Source organism: Heterocephalus glaber, unplaced genomic scaffold, assembly GCF_053883595.1.
Source record: "Heterocephalus glaber isolate CG9 unplaced genomic scaffold, H.glaber_assembly_v1.0 deba00001600, whole genome shotgun sequence".
Lineage (NCBI taxonomy): Eukaryota > Metazoa > Chordata > Mammalia > Rodentia > Bathyergidae > Heterocephalus > Heterocephalus glaber.
The window spans coordinates 41,674,179-41,697,120 of NW_028258372.1; the positions used below are offsets into that span (position 1 = coordinate 41,674,179).

Below are 22,942 nucleotides of genomic sequence, written 5' to 3' on the forward strand. Positions count from 1 at the left end.
ATGAAGCAGAACCAGAGAGCATGCATTTATCCATGGTCTCCTGCAGTGTCCAGTGTCATGGGCAGCCCGACCTGCTCTAACTTTGGCTGGGAAGTTACTAGAAAGCAGATGAGTCATCAGGCTTCTACTTCTAGCCAAGTGGCAGTGGACATAAGTTCAAACAACTGTGTCCCTTTGCCCACTGGAGACTCATCTGGTTGTGCATTCCTGCTAGGCAGAGAATGTGCTGCTAAGCTGATAGGAGCATCCAGGGCTGTCAGCAGTACACAGCATCTCTTCTGTATTGGGCTACTGATTGGTCTAGTGTGGGTCTTGTTAATGTGAGTCAGTCTCCCCTGAGGCTGATATACTTTCCACAGTAACTCTTGGCTTTCAGACAGGTTATCTGGTTTAATTCTCATACCAAGGGTGCATGTAGGCACGCTGCTCTCATTTTTTTGGATGAATAAACTGAGGTTGACTGAAGTGAGATAACTTGCCCAAGGTCACAAAGATCTGGCTGGAAGGAATCTAACCTGGATTTTATGGCTTCACCTCCTCTGCTTGCTCCATTATTCCACTTTAGTCTTTGAACAGGCAAAGCCAAGGATGAAGCCCTAGCCAACAGCTCTCCTTTCAGATACTTTCTGCATCCCTTTCAAATAATTTCCAAGGCAGCCTGGAATGGAGCTCAACAAATGTTTGTAGAATGCATGAAAGAATAAATTGTCTGTAAGTCCAACCCAATGGGTAGACGGCGAGGGCCTCCAGAACATGTGTGGGTCTGGAACTTGTTGGGTCTTCTCTGCAGCTCTTCCGTATGTCAGCAAAATTCTAGGCCAGCAGGCCTTACATATGGAGCAGGGGAGGGGCCCAGTAGTCACTCTGAAGTCCCGAGAGGGAGGGACTGGGGCTTAGAATCTGAGACCCAGGAGGGAGGAAACCAGAGGTTAGGGAGGCAGGGGGCAGGAGGGAGAGCAGCGCTGATGGCTGAAAAAGTCCTCTCAGGGTGTGGAGAGGAGAGAATTATACGCCACGGGACAAGTTAAACCCAAGACCTGGAGAGACAGATGGACAGATGGTAGAAAGAAACACAGAGAAAAAGAGTCAGAAATAAAGAGAAAGGAGCAAAGAACACACCGACACCCAGAGCAGCTCCGTCCTGGGTTTGGGGAGCTGTCTGGTTTTCATAGTGAAGGAGGTGATCACCAGCCCCAGGCCTCTGGAGCACTGTGGAGCCTCCTTTGGAAGCAGTCTGCTTCTCCCTGCCTAGGGTTGAAAGCCACATCCATCCATCCATCCATCCATGCATCCATCCAATCATTTAAAACCCCGAGGTCCTGTCCTGGGGATGCACAGGTAAATAAGAGAGAATTCCTGTCCTGAAAGCTCATGGGGGTGTGGGGGGTGTGGGGGGGCAGGGACTCGAAGAGAGCACTGTGATAGGGGAATCCAGCATGCTTTGGGGAGCAGAGGAGCGGCATTGAGCTCGGCCTCGAGGAGAGGGAGGACTTGCTGCAGGAGGGGACACAGGCGGCCTGCCACACCCAACGCCCAGGCACCTGCACTAGTAACCCACGAGGGAGTAGGATGGAGGTGCTGTTCGAGGACTTTCCAGCTTGCTCCCAAGGCCTCTCTGCCCTCTGAATCCATTCCAGGTTCTCTACTGAAAAGCAATCCCTGGATTCCCTTCCGACCTCGGGCTTGGTCATCCTCCCCCATCCCTGTTCTCTAACACATCACACCACGCCCCATGTACACATGTGCACATGTGTGTGTGTGTGCACACCTGCAGAACAGCTTTTGGGCCCTTTATAAGTTATGCAGATAAAGTCACAGTATTCATAGTCCCTCCTGTCACACCTCCCTTCGAGCTGGTCTGGCTAAAGAACAACTTCTTTTCAGATGAGCAAACTGAGGCTGGAGACTAATTCTGCCCCACTGCCCATCCCTGGCCTCTGGCCTTATCCGTGCCTGCTGGCTCCTTGCAGGAGTGCTACGTGGGGCACATGCCAAGGGTGTGGGCAGGATCGTGTTTTGGGCAGAGCGGCCTAGCGACTTAAACAAACACCTCCAGGCTGAAGACAGAAAAGTCTTCAACCCTGCCCTGCAGGGACCGGAGCTGACCTGGCCCGAGGCTGCTAGCTTCATAAGGGCAGATCCTCACCCCTCTCCCCAGGGAAGCCTAGGGGCTCGGCACCCCAGCGGGGCCAGGTGCAGCCAGCCAGGAGACAGGGACAAGGTGAGCAGGGCGAAGCCTCCAGGTTTCAGTGTTCCCACACAGGGGACTCAGCCTCCTGTTACGCACCCGGCTCTGTGCTAGGCACAGAGGGTACAGGAGCTGGGAGAACAGCCCGGGGGAGGTCACGACCGGCACAGCAGGCACGGGCAGGCAAGCTTCTGGGAGCACACAATGACCAGTCTGGAAGGAAGACCTACCCTTTTCTTGCACCCTGGCCCTGGAGCTTCCCCTCCACCAGTGGCAGAGGCCACGTGGGACAGACTGCACTCCCAGTGCTGGGCACCAACTGCTCCGCCTTCTCGATGCTGTCCCTTGTGGGACTGGAAGGAGCCCGACTGGCTGGCTCTGCCAGGGGCTGGGGGAGGCGGCTCCCACGTGGGCTGGCCCTGCAGGTTCTAGAAAGAGGAGAGAATTCTGCTCAGATCCAGAAACTGGTGGTCTGGTTGAGGATGGTCTGGGCAGTCTGCACTCTGGGGACCATGACAGCGGGCTGGAGGTGGGGAGGGAAGTCGCAGGCTGTTAGTGCTGACTGACAGGCCTCCTGGGGGCCTCAGGTCAAGCCCACATTAGCTGCTTCAAAGGGTGGGGCATAGGGGGCTTAAACCCCCAATTCAGGGAGAACTGAGCGAGCTGGAGAAGCAGAGAATTGGTCAGCTTGCCTCCCAAGCCTCGTCTGCCTCCGGGTCTGGCTTGGACGGTGAGAATTAGGTGGACTGTAGTGTCTTGTGACTTCAGGACAAAGGAGAATGATGCCCCACCAGCTTTCCCTTCCTATCCTCCCAGTGTCACCTCTGTTCTCCCCAGACTGACAGCTGTGCTGTTGAACCCCACGCCAGCTGAGGGTGAGGCATTTAGGGTTCCTGATTAGCGATGGCATCGCAGGTGCCTGAGAGGCCTCAAGAGACAGGGGGCCCTGGAAACTGCAGGCTCACACCCCAACTCTGGGTTTTGCTAGCTACGTGACCTCAGGCAACAAATCAGGCCCCTGGAGCTTCAGTGTGTTCATCTGTGCAAGGAGACAAGTGGCAGAAGGAGGTGCTGTTGGAAGGTGGATTCCTTGCCTTCGCACCCCTCTGCACTCAGCTCTCCAGCCACACCCTGCTCGGGGACACCCCTTCCTCCCTGTGAGGAATGGCTCTTGTCCTTGGTCCCTTGTCCCAGGGAGCAGGAGTTTTAGGCTCCTGAGCTCGCACGCCTTCAGAGACACAGCAGACTGGCAGGGTGGGCTGGGGTAGCCTTCTCCACGCTCCACCTGTGCCCCGGGCCTCCCTGCCTTTCCTCCTTGGCAGAGGTGCCAAGTGAAGAGGGTAGCAGAGTGTGTGGGTGCACGTGTGTGTGTTTGCTTGCGCATGCTTGTGCGTGCGTGCCAGGTATGGGTACCGAGCAAGAACAAGGGTGCTTTTCTAAACGGGAGGAGCCTTGGGTACATTGTAGACCTTTCCTCTGGCTCCTTCTGCTCCTCTACTCGTTCCCTGATCACCCGTGGTCTTTTGCCCAATCCTGGGTGCAGCTGGCCACCTGGTGGGCCGGTATGCCCTCCCTCGTCCTCTAGATCCCTGGAAGCTTTCCTGCCTGGAACAAACGAGACTTTCTTCAAAAGGGAGGATTGAACCCAGGGTCTTTGCAGTGACCTACATCCCCACCCTTTTTATTTCTTACTTTGAGTCAAGGTCCTGCTAAGCCACTAAGTTGCCCAGGCTGGGCTCGAGGCTGCAATCCTCCTGCCTCAGCCTCTTAGAGTGCCGGGGTGACAGGTGTGCTCCACTACGCCTAGCTCACAGCTGACTCTTTATGCCTGGACCCACTCTAGGCAAAGGTGAACAGTCGGAAGTGGGGGCTGCGCCTAGTTCACACTGGAGAGAAGAGAAGGCGGAGGGGATTGTATCTATCCTGAGATTTCCCTCAGGGCTGCACTTAGGGCACAAGTTCAGACAGTGTCAGCTCTCTCCGGCAAAGAAAACCTCACGCTGCTGTTAGGACCTTCGGAGGTCAGGACACTCGGCACCCTGATTCAGCTGCCTCCTTCCGGGTGGAGGTAGCAGCGCGGTCAAGGACACATGTTCAGCCTAGAGTGTGCAGGTGCATTCTGGGCAGGGGGTGGGGGCCAGGCCAGGGCTTTCACCTGGGACCCACTCAGGGCTCCTCAGCCTGCTCAGGCTCTGGGAGGGGAGGGGCTGCGAAATGCACATGTTGCCTCGAGAAGGTGGTTCCACGCTAGGGTGCAAGAGGAAAATTCTTTGGGTCCCCTGGCACAGGAGGCATTCCCGAAACAGGTGGGATGAAGGGTGGTAGAATCATGCTAGGGTTACCAAGGCTCAATAAGTATCTCCAAACCAGGTATGGTGGCATAGGCCAATAACCACAGCACTCTGGGAGGCTGAGGCAGGAGAATTCCAAGTTTGAGGCCACCCTGGCCAACTCATTGAGATCCTATTGCAAAATAAAAAATAAAAAAAGGCTGGAGATGTAGCTCAGTGTGAAGGCTCTAGGTTCAACCCTCAGTACCACAAAGAAAAAAAAAAACATGCACTCTCGCAGAGTTCAGGAAACAGGCTGCAGCAGGAGCAGGCTCTGGAGTCCTCCCAGAGGCCTCAGTCGGCTGGGGCTAGTTTCTGTCAGCCCTCCAGGGCTGATCCCTGCCTGGACTGCTCACAGAGCCGCATTGTTCCTCGGGAGCCTCTAGAGCATTTAGCTTGTCTCATCCCGCCGGTACACTCTCTGGCTGTGATTCCTGCTGCAGACATCTTTGGGGAGTAGGCAGGATGCCAAGCTTGTGGGCAGGGCCTGGGCTTTGTGGCACTCAGAAGCAGCAAGGACTCACGTCCATCTGGGGCTGAGGGCCAAGGGCGAGAGCGAGTCCTCCCGGAAGTTCTGACAGCAGCTCTGGCCCTGGTAAGGAGGCCTTGGGCAGACCCTGCAACTGGAATGCCCTGAGTCTGGCCGTGTCTCCCCCAGAAAAAAGCGAGGTAATCATGGGTGAGACCCTGAGGCACTCTGAGCTCTGTATTTGCTCTTCTGCAAAGCACGGGTGATAACGGCATCTACCTCAGAGGCGTCGGGAAGAGTAGGCAGGCGGTGTGGGAAAAGCAAGTGGCTCAAAATGGGACGCTTCTTCCGCCCCGCCCACCAGCGCTGTCCTGTCTCTGCCTGGCCCCCGCCCAGTTTGGAATGTTCGTCCCCTTCCAGTTTTCCAAGCCCTTCAGCTCGAGGCACGTCTGGGTGAAGCCTGCCTGCTTGCTCTGTGGTACCCACCCTCTGCCAGCACCCTCAGGGCCACGTACCCTCAGGGTGTGGGGCTCCTGTGGTTGATAGGAGCCCACCCTCCTGGGGCGAGGGAGTCTTGCGGCTGCTTCTTCTGTACCCTTCATGGACCAAAGCACCCTAAGCGTATTACATGGTCCTGCCCAGAGCAATTGGAAGGACCAACTGCACACCATAGTTCAGCTGTCCTCTGAAGGGCTGAGCCATCCACGGAGGTGCTTCAGCTGCAGCAGCCTCCAGCGGTGAGGTCACTGCCCCGTGACTCCCCCACCTCATGCCCCTCGCTGTGACTCAGGGTGCGTTTGCATGGGCAGCCTTCTCCTGGTAGGTTTTGCTGGCCACCTGAGAATTCTGCTCTCCCATCCCGCTGTGTCCTGGAGCTCTGATCCTCGACCATCCATCTCAGGGTCCGGTGAGAGTGGGTGGAGGCCTCCATATCTGTGTCACTGATCATCCCAGCCCTGAGGGTACTGTGCTGTAGATGGCCGGTAGCCACCATTGGAGACAGCAAAGCTGGACCTGTGCTGGCCAGGCTGGGCTCCTCTCCCCAGCCGCCCTGGCTGTCATCCATGGGGTGGAGAATGAGGCGCGCTGCTTGCAGGTCTGGGCTCTCGCTGGGGGTGCACCTTCTCTTTCCCCTTACTCCTGGCCACAACCTAGACATGCTGGTGACCCAGCTTCTGCCATGTACGATGGCAACGGGATGCCAAATGGGAAAACAACACATGGAAGGAGCTGGGGCCATGAATGACTTCATGAAGCCAAGGGCACTGCCAGCCTGGACTTCCTCTCTCACTGAGGGAAAATCTCCTATATTACATAATCCACTCTGTCGAAAGTTCTCTTCATAGCAGGAAGGTGTGTGTGTGTGTGTGTGTGTGTGTGTGTGAAGCCCATGGGCTCTCTACCACTGAACCACATCTCCAACCCTTTCTGTGTCCTATTTTGAGACAGCACCTCTCTATATTGCCCAGGCTGGCCTCCACTTGCAAATCTCCTGCCTCAGCCTCCTAAGTAGCTGGGATTCCAGGTGATGCCACCATGCCCAGCTGGGCGTTTCATCTCTAACACACTTGGGGCCAGGTCTTCTCCTCCCATACTTGGTCCCCACACCAACCCCCGTCTTCACTCCAAGACCGCAAGGTAGGTGCTCTGAGGGCTCAGCCCCCCTCCCATCCCGGAGGAGCTGGGATCTGGGGAGAAAGAGGTTCCAGGCCTGCTGCTCCTGGATGGCTCACTGGGTGAGCCCCACTGGGCTGGCCTCTGGGTGGGGCCCAGGCTCGGACCGAGGCCCTGCTCTTTCACCTCCAAAGGCTGAGCCACATGAGCTGCCTGGGTGGAGTGCAGGTAAAAGGCCAGTGGGGAGGAAAGGCTGGTGTGACCCCCATGCCTGAATCAGCTGCCCCAGAAGTACACAGATACAGCCCTGTGCATTGATACGAGCATATCCATTTGTTGAGAACTGCAGACTTCAGGCCCTGTGCCCCACTGGGTTCTGCAGAAAAGCACCATGCAGGATGTAGGGTAGACACAAAGAGGAACTTCTCAAGGTATCAGATCAGAGACTGGACACTGTGGAGTCTCCCGAAAGACGTAGGATAGTTTTCATAAATATGACAGCAATGCGCGTTCTTCTGGTGGTGGGGATGGGGGCCGGGCTGGAGGACCTGAAACTGGACCAATCAGGTGGGAAACTGGTGCTGGTGAAAGCCTGGGAGCCCAGGCAGAAGCAAGGCCTGAAGGACATAAGCAAGCACCCACAGGAGGTGGACCCTTTACTGGAAGCAAAGCTCCGAGTTCTGGGCCCTGGGTGCAGTGGGGAGGGGCCCCTTGCCTGCCCACAAAAGCTACCCAGGAGGCAGGACTCTTGGGTCCCTGGAGTGGCATGAGGGGCCTGGGACTTGCAGATTTCCCTCTGTCTCAGCCACAGCTGTGAGCAAGTGGGCTTGGGGTTAGAGCAAGAGGGGAAGCCAGTGAGGACGGGCAGAGACCCTCGTGGGCTTCTCCCCGTGAGGGCTGGGGAGGACCCTGGGGAGGGGTGATACTCTGACACTTCTTTAATTTTTCTCATTTCCACCTTTTGTTTTGAAAAATCCCAGACATACAGAAGAATGCGAAGACCTCTACAGTGAACCCTGTGGGTTCACAACCAGCAGGCTGCTACTAATGTCCTGTCACGTGCATCATGACATCACGAGTCTGTCCCACCGTCCGCCCCTCTGTCTCTCCACGAGTCCTCCAATTCAGGGCAGTGTTTTGGACCAAGGTGCAGCCAGCAGTGCCCGTGGGGGCCAACTCTCCCATGCTGTATCATTAACAGGAGTTCACGTTTCTCGCAGCTATTTTACTTCTTCTGAGACAGGTTTTGCCTGTGGTGGGTGCACAACATGCGTCAGCTGTGGTCGTGGTGTGCGCCCTGGCACATTCCCACACCTGTGCCACTGGGAGGCGGACCTAGCTCCCTGCAGATCTTTTTCTACCTCAGAGTTAGTTTTGCTCGTTCTTTAACTCCACTCCTGTGAATGAAGTCGTGCAGTGTGTACTCTTGTGAAGGTCTCTCTCCCGCTGCATAAACGACTCCTGCGTTCTTTGGCCTGCTCCGTCTCCAACCTGGCCAGTTCACCCCTCCTTAGGCAATCTGGTGGTCCCCGCTCTCAGGAGGTCACCATATTGATGCCGAACTTAGTGCGGACATAGTGCACTGCAGGCCAGAACTCCTGGACTCCAGCGACCCTCTGGCCTCAGCCTCCCGAGTAGCTGGGGCTACAGGCTTGTGCCACCACGCCCGGCTCCTGCGTTCTTTGGAAAAGAATCTGCTTCACATCGTGCCAGACTTCTTTTTAGCCATCAAACAACATGTCCCCAAATCTAATCTTCGTTATATCCAGAGGAGCCAGGCTCACAGGGCAGGGTCTGCACCCCAGGGTGCCCATTCTGTTTGTCCTTCGTCAGCCAAATGTTAACCTGGCACGGGGTCAGGCGCGCCTGTGAGATGTGCAGTTCCTCAGCCTCCTGCTTCCTCTTTCTGTGCTGAGGTCCCTCTCGGCCCCCCCTTCCAACTCCAGCGCTCGGGGCTCTGCTTCTTCATGCCCTCCCCACCCCCTCGGTGGGCAGGATCTGATAAGGAACCGTTTACACGCGGTAGCTGATAGTCCGGTTACACTGTAACTGGACCGCCCTCCACCTGGCCCGTGCTGCCTCTCTGGGGTATTGACTTGTTCTGCTTTTATCTCTGAGTGGGGCCCGATAGGCTCTGTTCCTCTCAGACTTCCACTGAGGCCCCCTAAGGACAGGGAGCATGAACACATCCCCATCCTGCTCAGGCGATGCTCTATTTTCCTTCAAACAGATTGTCATGGATGTTTTCATGGGGGAGATTGAACCCAGGGGTGCTCTATCATTTCCAGCTACATTTCCAGCTGTTTTTATTTTTTATTTTGAGATGAGCTCTCATTAAGTCACTAGACTGTAGGCTGGCCTCAAAGTTGCAATCCCCTGCTTCAGACTCTCATATAGCTGGGCTAGCCACTGTGGGGTGTCAAAGATTTTTATTTATCATTAGACTCAACCCGTAGATAAAGTACAGAAGGCTTAGACCCACGATGCTATCCAAGAGAGACGCACCCCAAGGAGAGCGGCTATCTAGAGCTAACACATTGTAATAACAGAGCAGCTAAGAACCAAGTAAATAAGCGCACTGTACACATACATATTGGGTGACCCAAAGACAGCTACCAGAAGACCCAAATTACCAAACATGAGGAGGCCAGAGAGGGCAGGGGGACCGGCTTCAATGAAGGTCACTGAAGGTCACTGAAGGATTGTAGGTTACCCATGAGTGATGCCATGGGGTCCCCATGTCCACCTGGCCAAGTTTACCTGTCACAGAACAGCGGCCTCCCCTTCCTGGGTCCCCCAAGTCCGGGAGGAAAAGCCAGTTTGTAGGGTTCTGCTTCCCTTGGTGTAGGGTCCCAGCCTGACACAGTGTGCCCTAGGTTGGGGGACATAGCCTTTCACAAGCATTTGGGGCACTGGTAGCAAATGAGAAAAGGCGTGTGGGATGCGAGGAACCTAGAAAATCACTCTTGGCCCATTCTGCTGGCCCCAAAGGGGAGCCAGGTTGGCCCTTTGTCCAGAGTTTGATTGTAGGGGGTCCAGCCTTCTCGTGGTCTCTGCTCTGGGGATGCTGGCTGAGCCGTGGAAGCTTTCTTCTGAAACAACTCGGAGTGGAGAGGTCCGGCTTCCTCCCTGGGCAAGAGGCCACCCGGAACGGCACAGAGCAGCCTCCCTTCCCACACCTGCTGCTCACCTGCAGGCCTTTCCCCCAGCCCCAACCTCACCTTGAGCACACGTGGGTTCCTCCAGCCTGGCTCTACTTGAGAACCTCCTGGAGGAGCTGAAGAACAAATATGCAGAATCTTAGGCCCTGTCCCTGGATATTTAGTGCCACTGTGTCTTTGTGGGACAGTCACGTGAGCTTTGTAAAAGCTCCTGAGATGGCTCGAGCATGCGATGAGGCGTGGGAGGCCCAGCCTTGCCCCAGTCCTGGCTGCTTTCCCCACCTCCCCTCCCAGCCTCCCAGTATTCTTAGGAAGTGGGTCAAGTTGTGGACCAGCTCCTTACGGGACCCTAGTGCAGCCCCAGCTAAGTTCTTCCTCTGAACACCAGGCTCCTGCCTTCCCTCTTCCCCTCCCCCTTCTTTGCCTTGATTCTCTAGTCTCTAAGGTGAGGAGGGGTGTCGGTGACATAACCAGACAGCACCCCAGCCCTTCCCAAGCCCCATCTCCTTTCTAAGCTTGTGTAAAGCAGTGGAACCAGTGATACCATCTCAGACTGTGACCTCCACAAAGGAAAACATGTGCCAAGAATCCGCATGGAAGTGTGGGGACGTAACCCTCCTAACAGTTCCAGGGCATCTTTGTAGGGCAAAACTAAAGAAAGAAAAAAAACCCAGCTATAGTAAGTGGTGAACAGTGTCTAACCCCAGAATAAAACTTCAGCAGCAGTGAAGGGCGAAGGAGAGGTGATTCTGGATTGGAGACACTGCTGTAGCTTCTCAGATTGCAGCCGCTGCCTGCCGAGCGGCTGGAGGCAGAAGAAACACATCTGAGCTACAGCTTGGTAGCTACCTCCTCCTTCTCCAGCAAGGACAAATAAAGGATTTTCTGTAGAAAAAAATCACTGGAGTCTATGGAAAACTCACTTGAAAAGCCAGTAACATTATATATGTGACTCTTCTGCAAATGATCTTGTTCCTAGAACTTCCGGCCTGTCGTTCGCCACCAGTCTGGTTCCGATCCAGGCCAGGGTGTGAGATGGTGGCAAATCAGTGCCCAGAGCCCAGAGTCTGGGACTCCCTAATGCTGCCTGCGAGACCCTCCTTAGTGGGGCTCTCCCAAAGAAGGCAGGAGCTTAGCCAGGGCAGGGAGAGGGTGGCAGAACCCCAAAGCCTGCTTCCTCCCGGAGCCCTAGCTGGACGCATCAGCCTGAGCTGACAGACCCTCCTGAGCTGCCCTGCTGCCTCGAGAAGGGAGCTCCCAGTCAGCCACTGTGCCTGGAGGCGGAGCCAGACCCGCTGCTCCTCTGGGGACTGTGACAGCGCCTCGCCTTTTCTCCTCACGACCCCCTTCCAAGTTCTTGCTCCCAGACACCACACTTTGTAAGGATGCAGCATTCAGAGGAAGAACTCTTTCCTTCCTACATTTTCTTCCTGCTTCTGAATGCAATTATTGCTCACTCTGAAAATTCAAATAAAATAGTAATGTGGAAATGCCAAAGCAAATGTTCCCATAGTGTAATTTTCCCGAGATAACCCCCTTGGCTCTGGGCAGGACCCTTTGCTCTTGCCCTCTGCCCTGCTGCCTGCCCGCCCTCGCTCCTCCTTCCTGGGCCGGTTCCTGCACTCAGCTCATTTGTGCTGCTGTCCCCCAGCCTCCCCAGGGACCCCTCCTCGGGGCCCACCCACCCCCTGCACAGCCCCAGCCCCGAAATGGCACAGTGAGTGACCCAGTCTTGCCCCTGGAATGTGGGCTGGCGCTAAGAGGGAAGCTGAGGCCCACCCTAGCCTGGCTCGGAGCCTTCAGTCTCTGCTGGCCAGGGTCCTCACTTCAGCATCTCCCGTGTCTAGCTTACTGCCTGCTCGCTTGCGGCTGGAGTCGGTAGGTATTTGTTGGATGAAGAAGCAAGTGAATGAGAAAGTTGCGGGTCACAGCAGGTGCCCGCATAGGACTTTGACGTACAGGCGGGGGCTACAGGGAGAGTTAACCCACTCTCCGAGAACAGAGGCCCTTTTGGCTGGCCCTAAGAACTGCCACTCACTTACACTAGCTGTGTAGCTTGGGGGAAGGACGCCCCCGAATGCCACTAGAGTGAGGGCACATGAACTCAGTTTCCTTCCTCCCTGCACTTGACTGATCAAGCCCCACCCCCTTTCCAGCGAGTACCAAGTGCCCTGGACATCTCTGGGGACATCTTTATCTGGAAGTCACCCCCTCGCCTACCAGTGGGGTGGCCAGACGCCTCCTTGCCTAAGCTGGACCACGGTGGGAACACAGTGAATGCTCAAAGTGGGTGTTTGACAGTCGGTTGGTGCCTCTGTGTCACGTATCTGGTTTGGTCCTCGAAGGGAGGTGGGATTATCAGCCCTGCCTTATGGGTGAGGCAACTGAGGCTCGGAAAAGCCGGGAGCCTGCCCTGAATTGCAGGGCCTGTTTGCAGCTGAGCCGGAGTCCCCCTGAGTCCTGAGCACCAGGCTTCCTGGAGCTGCCCTGGGTGGAGATGGGGGTGCCGATGGGACCTGGGACGGGCACTCCAGGACAGGGGGTGCTTGAGGGGGTCAGGGAGGAGGGCAGGGCCACTTGGCTGGGAGATGAGGAGCCTGGAGCTCAGGGCCCTTGGCTGTTGCTGTGAGGTGCAGGGGCTGGAACGACTCCTCAGAGTCAGAGAGGCAGGGACTGGAGGGGCAGTGGGCAGCCTCGGGTCAGCAGGGGCTGCTCAGGACAGATCGGCGGTGGCCCTGTCCTTCTCCCCACTCCATCCGGCGATCGGACTCTTCACTGCGACAGCTGGTCTCTGCCTGTTTGGTTCCCTGACCTCTGTCGCCACAGAGCTGTGGCCAGGCCCGGCTGTCATGTGTCCCGTTCCTCAGGACTCCCATGGCTCCTGGCTGCTGCTGCTCTGACTCTGGGCTGGGGATGAGGGCTCTGTACCTGTGGTGGCCAAAGCCATGTTGGCCCCCACCTCCCTGCCTGACATGGACGGCAAGGTCAGGTTCTGCCACCTTGCCTGGTGGCCCAGGAGCGGCGCCCGAGACTGTGGCCTCCTCCAGGGCTGTAGGGATGAGCTGATCCAACCTCTCCTGGGACTTGGAGTGAGGGGGCAGCTGGGAACCCGCGTCTACCGTGCCCCTGCCAAGTTCTCAGGGCCCTTAAGGTCGGGGCCCCGCATGAGGTGACCTCACTGTCATGGGAGGGGCAGCCTCCAGGGTGCCAGGAAGGAGTCTGGGTTGGTGGCAGTGAGATAAGACCGGTTGAATGAGCAGTTTTGGAGAGACAGGCAGGAAGGAGTCCCCTGGCTGGGTGCCCTTGAAAGACTGTTCTCACCTCCCACCGCCAGCCCTGCGCCACCCCCGCTCCCACAAGAGCTCTCTCCCCTCAGGGAGCAGCAGGGACGCAATTTGGGTCCAGCACGGAAACTTGAGTGCGGACTTGGAGCCGAGCCAAGCGCAGAGCCAAGAAGGTGCAAAGAGATACTTTTAGGGTCACTCACTCCAGAAAAGGCGGGGAGGGGGCACCTCATCAGCATCCCAGAGCTGGGGAGCCTTATTTAGTAGGCTCTTGACCAAATGATCTGACAGAGTAAGGGGCAGCTGAAGGCAGGAGCTTGTGACATGCTGACACAGGACTCGCAGAAAGGCTGGGAACTTTCAGCCTTGCATTTGCTTATTTATTTACTTATTCTGAGGAGAGTTTATTCAGGCATTCCCTGAGTATGTTTTAGTGTCTACTGCTAGCTCTTGGTCAGCACGGGAGAGAGCCATGACCAAGGGACACCTGTTCCTTCCCCGTATGCTGAAGGTCACCTGCCTGGAGAGCCTTCTCCTTGTCCTGACCAGGGGCAGACACCCGGGTGGTGGGCACAGGTGTGGGCCTTGCCTGGTGTGGATCCCCACGGGGAGCTGGGTGAGGCAGGAAGGATGTGTCAGGAGGAGTGGGTGGCCTGAGATATGGATCCCCGTGGCCACCCCTTCTCCTGCCAGAAGCCTCCGTGGCTCATGCAGGGGCATATCCAGAAAGGCACTGGCTGCCAGCTTCGAGCACGACGCTACATCTCACGTGACTGAGAGGCCTGTCATGGGCGTCGGCTGAGAGACCCAGGCTGTCCCTGGAGCACCAGTGGGCCTGTGGGGGACCTCAGAACGGGCATGCCCCATAGCAGGCTAGGCCTACAGCGTGGCACCTGGGCCTTGCTCCCCTGGTGGGCGTCTGCCCGCTCACTGCCCTGTTCAGTTCAGGCTCCTCGGGGGAACCTGGTGGCACGGGCAGCCATCTCACCACTGTGGCGCGTTTCTCTAGCAGCACCGCCAAGAGGTGCACAGGTGAGCAGAGGGAGAGGTGAGAGGAACCCAGCAGAGGCGTCTGTGGCTGCCTCTCCGTGTGGCCTGGGTCTGCATGTGTGAAGCAATGAGAATGATTCAAGCCCCAAACCACCAGGAAGTGGGAGTAGACCCGGCACCCCAGGACTCTCTGAGTCCCTGGTAAGTTCCAGAACGTCTCTGGGTTCTCCTTCTACGGCAGGGAGGATGATGTCCGTGGTTCTCTGAACCGAGGGCGGGGTGGACCGTGTTAATGGAGCGCTTGTGGGCTGGGAGGGTGCTAAGCATTTTATGTGGTTCTCCTCAGCCACCCTATGAGGTAGCACAGTTATTATCTCACAGAGAAGGAAACTGAGGTGAAGAGAGATGAGGAACTCGCCCATAAGTGGTGGCGTTTAGTCCCCAGCCTGTGTGCCCGAGCTCTTTCCCTGCAGGAGCTTCGAGAGCGAAGCAGGGGCAGCAATTACGGCTGCCAGTGTGGGGCTCTTGGGTTGCTTAACCGAGTTCCTCTGGACGGGGTGGCGGCGGGGCGACTGCCTGAAGAACTCCTCTCTCTCCTCCTGAGGTGACCCCTCATCCTGAGCCGGGCTCTGTGGCCCCCTCCTCCTGGCATTCCTGCCTCTTCTCCACACAGGCCCGTGGCTGGGTCTGAGCATCTGCCCTGCTGACTTTTCACTGTTGTGCTCGGTTTCCAGGTGAGGAACTGAGGCTGGGGCTGGGTGAGACTCACCGGGGGCATCATGGTCAGTGGACTCAGCCCAGTGCTTTCTTCCCCAGTGGAAGTGCCTCTAAGGTGGCCCTGGCGACCAGTACCACTGGGGTCAGAATTCCGAGGGTGAGGCAGAGCCTGCATTGCTGAGTCCATCCATCCATCCATCCATTCACTCCCTCACTCATTCACTCGCTCACTCATAATGAATGAACTCCTGCCATGCTGAGAAGCTGGGCCAGATGAGTGGACACAGACGTGAACTGTCCTTGGAAGCTCAGCGGCTGGGGAAGAAGGAAGAAGGGAGGCAGCAGCAGTTGCTGCTCAGGTGATCCCCGAGGAGGCCTCACTCCTAAACCTGGGAGGCAGGGATGGCTTCCTGGAAGCAGTGGTGAGGGTAAGCCTAGGTTGAGACCAGGAGGATGAATAAAAGTGGCCTCAGAAAATCACGCTGAGGGTGGGAGAGAGGAACGGTCCCACAGACAGCCTTTGTGAGCCTTGACGGCAGTGGAGCACAGCACACCTGCCACTCCGGAGTCATCTTCGGTCCTTCTATGTCCCTCCTGCCACCCCGGCGGTCCAGCGCTCTACTTCCCTTCTGGTGGAGACCCGGGTGTGGGCACCATGGCATCCTCCCTCCTTGCGCTGGCACATGGAGGGCTCCTCTGGGTGCGGGCCACATCCCTCCAGAGGTAACTGGAGAAGAGGTGGCAGGTGAGACCACAGGGACATCCTGGCCCCAGCTCTGCCCCGGAGACCCGCGGAAAGCCTTTGTCCTGGCGGCGTGCTAATGGGTTTCAGGAGAGAGCTTCAATATTTGCTGCAAACACAGACACAAAGGAGGTGGAGGACTATTGTGGGCTGTCCAAAGAGGAGCTAAATCCTACCAGCCAGAAGGGGCTCAAGTGCTGCAGGCGCTTGGGGTGTTGCTCTGTGTGGGCCATTGTAGCAGATAATGGCAGGGCTGGCAGTGGAGGGTGTGGTGAAGGGATAGCACCTGTCCTGAGAGCTCGGGAAGCAGGCCACGCTCCCCGTGCCCCCATGTGCCCTCCAGCGCTCCAGGTTGATTTATTCACTGTCCCTTGCCGGGGTCACTCATGCCTGGGGTGGGGGTGGGAGCAAGGCTCAGCCAGGGCTCTTGGGCCTCGCTTTCCCTTTCCCTTTCCCTCCCCCAGCTCCCCCCCCCCTTCTTTTTGGTCCACTGCATACAGACCAGTCATTTCTTGGCTCCCGAGCCCAAGGAAAGGGAGACCAACTGTATTTGCATGTCATTAGCACAAACGGGTTCCATGGCAGGAGCCTATTTTTAGCTCCTCCTCCCTTCAAACCATCCAATTATCCCCAAATGTGGTACACGAATGTACTGTCCAGTCACAAGAGCAGGGAAAGTCTTTGGTGGAGCTGATGGTGAGGGGGTTCCCCTTGGTGCCTTCTAAGAATGGGTGGTGGTCACCCTAGGGTTCGACCAGCCACGCACTCTTGGAGCCAAAGGAAGAAATTTGCAATCCCAGGAGCCAGAGGGGTGGAAACTCAACTCTTGCAGCTTTGCATTAGTGCAGAGGGCTCTGCCCGGATCCCTCGCTCTAGATATCTCCAGGGGTGCAAAATGGTGGGTTGGGAATAAAGAGGAAGAAAGGTGGCAGATTGACATAAATTTGCATGATCCTATGTAATCTGCACAGGTGGGATTATTCAGTTTTGCAGAAATGCTCAGATTCAGTGTTTCTGCTTCCTAAGCCGTTCCTCTCTCTCTTGGAATTTCCTTTCTTTTGCTCCTTGTGGGCTTTCTAAGATGCAGGCTTGCCGCCTCCCTAGGAGAGAGGAGAGGACTGGCCAGGAGCACAGGGAAGCAGATGCGGGGAGAACAGGGCAGCGCAGCTGACTGAGCTGAGGAAGAGAGCCAGGGCAGATGTCTGAGGTTGCTGCCGGGTCCCAGCGGTGCCATCCCAATTCCAGGGCCGCCGAGGAGTCGGGGAGATGCTCCTGAGGCCTTCCTTTGCCGGAGAGCCATGGGATCTTATTTCCTCTCACAAACTCGCAGAACTGGAGCGAGGTGAGGCTGGGTTTGTCTGGTATTCCCAGAGGGTGTCCAGGCCACACAGTAAGAATCTGGAGAGCTCTGCTCCAGGCCATGGTTCGGCAGGGACTGACCTGCACCTAGGATTGAGAGCCCAGACTCCTGGGAGCAAGGCCTCCAAACTGCTCAACAACTGGAAGAGGGCCTCTCTCCCCTGGGGTTATGGGGCAGGAAGAGCAGCAGGAAGAAATCCGATCCCTCACAGCAGAGCCCTGGAGATCTCGCTAGTTATTTCCATTGACAGCCAATGATTATTGTGTAGAAGATAAATGAGGCTCCACTCCCTGAAGCCAAGCAAAGGAAGCAGCTGCGAAAGCCCTTGCTGGCTGAATACTTCTCCCTCCAGCCCACCCTGCTTTCGCGGCCTCCTTTGTTTCCATTCTTCGCGCTTGTCTGCTAAACAAAATTTTTTGGAAAAGCCACACTGTTATAATTATTAGCGCACTGCAGGGCTACTTAAACAATTAACATAATAATGTCCTTCTAAAGCCACCACTGTACTACCTGGAAACCTCTGAAGGCCCCAGGGTCCCTTCCCGGAGCAGATCAGGCCCTGGCTGGTGGGTCCAGCCTCCTTTTCTCACCTCTTCTGAGGCTACTTCCACCCTCCTGCCAGACTTCTGGCTCCTCCCCACCTCGCTCCTCTGCCTTCCTGCAGGTGAGAAGACCGCACCTCTCACTCAGGCTCCTTCACCTCCCTAACCAGACAGGACCCCTACCCAGTCACACCTGCACCTGGCTCAGTTCTGTGGAGGCTCTGTTTGTGGAGAGAGGCCTCGCCTGCTTTGGACATCTCTGTCCTCAGCGTCTGGGCAAAGCACCTAGAACATAGGAAGATTTGTTGAATGAACGAATCAGCATGGATGGGTTGGGGTTGGTGACAGATGGTGGATTTGGAGTCAAAGGGGTCACGTTCCAACTGTGGTTCTGTCACTCACTGATGGACAGCCGTAGGCAAGTTATGGGCCTCTCTGAGCCTCTGTTCCTCCAAGAAATAGCTTCTGTGTGGAAAATTAAATTTGGCCTTATGTTTTAGCATCTGCGAATGTCTGGGGCACGTAGGGAGCTCGTTAAATAGTTATTGCTAATGTTAATAATTAATACCTGTGTTTCACACTTACCCTGCACCAGGATCTTATTGCACAGAGGGAAAGCAACCAACTATAAGACCGTGAAAGCAGAGGCAAACTATAAGCCAGGAAAGCAGAGGCAAGAATAATGCCTTCCACCAGCCCTGCCCTGAAACAGCATTTTACAGCTTCCATACCACGCACACTTGGCCCTTTGATAGCCTCCCAGCTTTCAGGTAGGCAGGTGAGGGAGGCCTCAGTGTGTCCGTCCTGCAGCAGGATAACAGAGGCCCTGAGATGACACCTGGCCAAGGTCACCCTTGTGCCTGGCTCTGCTTTATTCTTCGTGGTAGCTCTTATCCCTCCAGCACCTTCTGTGGTTACAGGTTCTAGGACAGTCTGCTTTGTTTACTTCTCCACCCCCCCACCCCGCCTCTAGACCAGTGTTTGGCGCACGATAAGCGCTGGGTAATTAGATATGGAAAGGATGAATGAGAGCCAGCAGAAGGAATCAGGGCGTGGCAGAGTTCGGAGACTGAGCTGCAGAGCCCAGGCGCGTGGGTTTGGGTCCCAGCTTTGCTACACACTGGCTCCGGTACCTGAGCAAGTTACCTGCCCAGCGGGATGATAACGCAACACCTATTTCATAGAACTGTTGTGAGACTCAATGACTGAACATTTACAGAGCTACTGGAACGGAGCCCGCTCGTAATAAACCTCAATATACATTTGGAAGCTTAGAAAAACCAAACGAATGATCATCCTGGCTCTAAATCCATATCATGGCATGTAGAACTGTCTACCTTTCCAACCATCGACATGCTCATGGTCTTATTTCCTCGTTAGATCATCCTTGTGAAGGAAGCAAGTAGCCGATACCAAATTTTGCAGAGGCGCAAATGGAGACCACAAATGGTGGCTCTGGCTCAGGGCCACACAAAGGCTTTATGAGGACGATCTGATTTCAACTATTCGGCCCTGTGTGGCTCCACAGGTGGCCTCCCTGTCGACCCGAAGCAGAAGGATGGATGTGCGCGTGTGCGTTAGTCTCAGCATTTGAAGTCTGTTTAATTTCCTCTAATCTTGGGCTGTCATTCATCTGACGGAAGGCAAACCTTGCTGGAGGCTTTGAGGTCCAGGCAAACCACAGATTCCAGTAGATCCTAGGCGTAAATGTTCAGGATGCTCCTGCTGACCCTCGGCCTCTCCTCTCCTCCCCTCTCCGTTGTTTACACCAACAACTGTGGTGGACCCAGAACTGTGCCTGGTGTGCCCAGGGGAGGCAGACAGGGTGAGCTCCACCCCGGGGGATCTGCGTCCAGTGTGGAGGAAGGAGGTGCAGTCTTCCTGGGCTGATGGCTCAGCTTGCTACTTTCAGAGACTCTGAGCAGGTGTGAGAATTCTATTCTAAGTTTATTTTACATTACTGCAGTGCACACCAGGGGGTTTGAATCCCAGAAGTCATCGAGGGAGGACATGGGGAGGCAGGAGGAGAATGGATGAATTCCTTCATTTATTTGCTCGCTCATTCATTCATCTCTCATTTATTGTATCCTCTGTGTCAGGGATCCCAGAATCCTATGCCTGACCCCATAAATAGATTGAAAAGAAACATCCCTATCACTATTCCTGAACTCATTACGCCAGCCATTTATTGAGCATCTACTATGTGCCAGGCACATTACATACACAACAGGAGCTCTTTGAGCTGAGCATTGTCATCCTCACTATCCAAGGGGGACAATGGAGCCTGGGAAGTTAAGTGACATGTCAAGGTCACCCAGCTACATCAAAGACAGGATTCCAACCAAGGCCTACCTGACTCCAAAGGTTTAAATTTTTAAATTGAAAGATATGGGTCACAGAAAAGAATTTGGTAACATACATTCAAGATACAAAGCTTAGTAGCAAAGCGATGTCATGACTCAACTAGAGGAATCGGCAGTTTCCAACCACGTTCTCCCCTGCTTTCCCCACCCTGATCCATCCCAAGGAGCCCCTGTCCACATTTTGGGTTCATCGTGCTTTTATGTCTGTGGCTGTTTCACCACCCGTGTGAGGGTGAGCCGTTGCATTGCGTGGTTTGGGCTTCCCGTGAGTGTTATTGGCGTGGCTCCTTCCGTGGCCTGCTACCTTCCGGATGCTTGAGACTCCCCGCTTAATGCGAATGGCTTTGGTTTATTCATTTCCTCTGCCATGGAACTCCATTGTTTGAGTATAACACCTTTTATTTACCCCGTTTCTTGCTGGTATAAGCAGCACTGCAAAGAATCCTTGGTCGTGCTCTCTGGCGCCCCCGACAGTGCTGTGTGTACGTGGTGTGCGTCTGCAGGTGCGGGGGTCTGTGGGTAGAGCGCTGCACTTCAGCCGGCCAGAAGGGAGTGTAGGTCACCCACAGACCGCCCGAGGGTCTTCTGAGGGGCCAGTGTCGGCGCAGGAAAGGGGATTTCAAGGTGTGGACGGCCTGGCAAGGCCTGAGTGAACCTTGGTAAGTATCCGAGCGGTCATTTCGATGGCCCTTCACGGCAGGGCACACTCTTGAGACTTATCTTCAGAGTCCGGGCTCCGAGGCTGGAAACACTCGCTGCTCTTACCTGACACCAGGAGAACCAAGAAGAGTGAGGTGAGCTCACCCCACCCGGGAGACGCGGTGCCCAGGCCAGGGCACGTGGGTTTAGGGGTTTTCGTGCCCCGTGCATCACTTGCCACAGGATCTGGGTCTGTCTGTCTTGGATTCAGGACTGTGAGCTGCAAGCGACCAGAAGAGCTCAGTCCTGTTTGGACCCTCCTCTCTCTCCCTTCTCGCTCCTTCCCTCCCTCCCTTCTGCCAATATTTATTTTCCTTCTTTTAAATTTTGGTTGAGCAATCCATTCAAAGAGTTGGAAATTAAAAGTGTAAAATTATACTAGGACAAGACTTGCTCCTGCTACTGACTCCTACCTTCTCCATCCTTCCTACGAAAGGTAACTGCTTTCGGTAATTTCTCATGCATCTTTCTAGAGTTTTCCTTATATATAAACAAAACTGAACATAAAGTCTTATTTAAGCCTTCTATTATAGAATCGATAGCATATTACAAATGTGATTCCACCACTGTCTTCTCAAATAACTGCACCTTGGAGACCTTATCCACAGAACATTTGACTATTCTTTTTAAATAGCTGTGTAATGATTTATTGTATTCTACCATATTTATTTATCACCTACTGGGCCCCAGTCTTACGTGGAGTGCTAGGTTTACAATGCTGTTTTGATGGATCAAAACAAGCCGCACTTTCAAGGAGATGGCAGTCTAAGCACCACAGAGAAATAATTATTATAAAAGATCTCAGGTACTACTTGGTCCAAAAATATTTATGGAGCGCCGATCATTCTGGCCCCGGGGATGACAATACCGAAGCCCACAGGAGCCCGGCCATCCTGGTGGAGCTGATGTTCCGGCCCTGTGGTGAGGGAGAGTGAGGGATGGGCTGCGTGCAGGGCGCTGAGCCGGCCTGGGCTCAGGGAAGGCGCAAAGGAGGAAATGACGTTCAGCTGATGATTGACAGCTGGGGAGGGGATTGGCCAAGCGGGTCCAGGCTCCAGCAGCCCTCGCTGGCCGCTGGCCGGGGCAGAGAGGAGGAGCAGCCAGCTCCCCCCCTGGCTGCATCGGCACCCGTAAGGGCGGGAGGGGAGGAGGAGTGAGCGACACTGGGCAGCCTGCATCTTCAGGCCCCACCCGTCCGTTCCTGGGCGCCCCTCCATCGCGTCAGCTTAATTATTCCTCTTCGCTTCAACCAGGGCAAGCTGTTGCCCATTGCACACACAGCACACACGGACACGAATGCACACCCCAGCCCCGCGCCCTGCACAAGCGACATACACAGGCCACACTGCGGCACTCCACCCTGCATGGGCACTGCCCTCCACCGAGCTGGTCCTCAGCCCGGCAAACATCCCGGAGGGGCCTCGGATGTGTGCAGCCCACTGTTGCAGCCCGGCCGGGCGGGTGTGCGTCACCCAGCCTGGGTTTATTTGCTGATAAGATTTGGCTTGGTTTTTGCCAAGCCCCAAGGGCATGTGCCACCCTGAGCCTGGCCCGGCCTCTCTCCTTTCCAGTAGCTGCTGCCTCCTTCATCAATCCCTGGGCTTTTGGGTGAGTATGAGGGCCAGAGTCAGACTGGGGGCCCAGTGCGGGGCCTCCATGGCGGCCCGTGGCTCCTTCACCTGGCTCGGTCCCATGGTGGATCCAGTGATGCCCCAGATCCCATCCCCACTGGCTTCTGACTGAAGAAGACGCAGGGCTTGCGGTGTGGGCCTTGGCAGGGTCCCCGGGCTCAGGCCCAGCTGTGCTCCATTTCCCTGCAGGCCACAGGCCTCATGGTGGAGGACAGGAACCCTGTTTGCACAGCCCCATCCTACCCACTCCGTGGACAGTGACCTGTCCCGGGGCAGCCCCATCTTGGTGTAAGCACCCGTTGTTGCCCTCTTGCAGTTCCTAGTCTCTGGCGAACAAGGGGACCCGGCCTGTTCAGTCTGTGCTGGGCTTTTCACAGGGGTGGCCAGCTCAGTTTACTGCTGCCTGTCCACTAATATCTTTTGCATTTTGAATCATGTAGGTGTGGGCGTTAAAAAAAATTAAACAGTAAAAGGCCGGGATTTAGCTCAGTGGTTCTGCCACCTGCCTCGCAAGCGCAAGTCTTGAGTTTGATCCTCAGTACCAAAAAAAAAAAAAAAAAAAAAAAAATTAAACAATAAATTTTGTAGCAGGGGACACAGTGGACCCTTGAATTATGACCGGCCTGACATATGAACAACTTGACTGACGACCGGAATTTTAGTTTTAACTTTCGACTAGAGTCTTGACTTACGACCCAAATGCCAGCTGCTTGTGCTTCCAGATGGTCTCAGATGCAGATTTAACCTTAAAGAGTTCTGGAAGGAACATTACAACATCCTCTCCTGTGTGGGGTTCATTGAGAAATCCTGGGCCAGTGTCTGTCTAAGATCTGCCTGGAAGAAAGCATGGCC

General features: G+C 55.5%; 1 long non-coding RNA gene and 1 pseudogene across 1 annotated transcript in view; one reads left to right on the forward strand and one right to left on the reverse strand.

Moving 5' to 3' along the window:
- LOC106010840 (uncharacterized) overlaps positions 1-11,257 on the forward strand; it is a 61,855-nt gene extending 50,598 nt beyond the window's left edge. Inside the window, exons 3-4 of the long non-coding RNA XR_002388512.2 lie at positions 6,457-6,625; positions 7,582-11,257. This is a non-coding gene — a long non-coding RNA (uncharacterized LOC106010840). The remainder of the gene's footprint in view (positions 1-6,456; positions 6,626-7,581) is intronic.
- Positions 7,989-8,272, reverse strand: LOC147823193 (signal recognition particle RNA; annotated as a pseudogene).
- Positions 11,258-22,942: the final 11,685 nt, after the last annotated feature.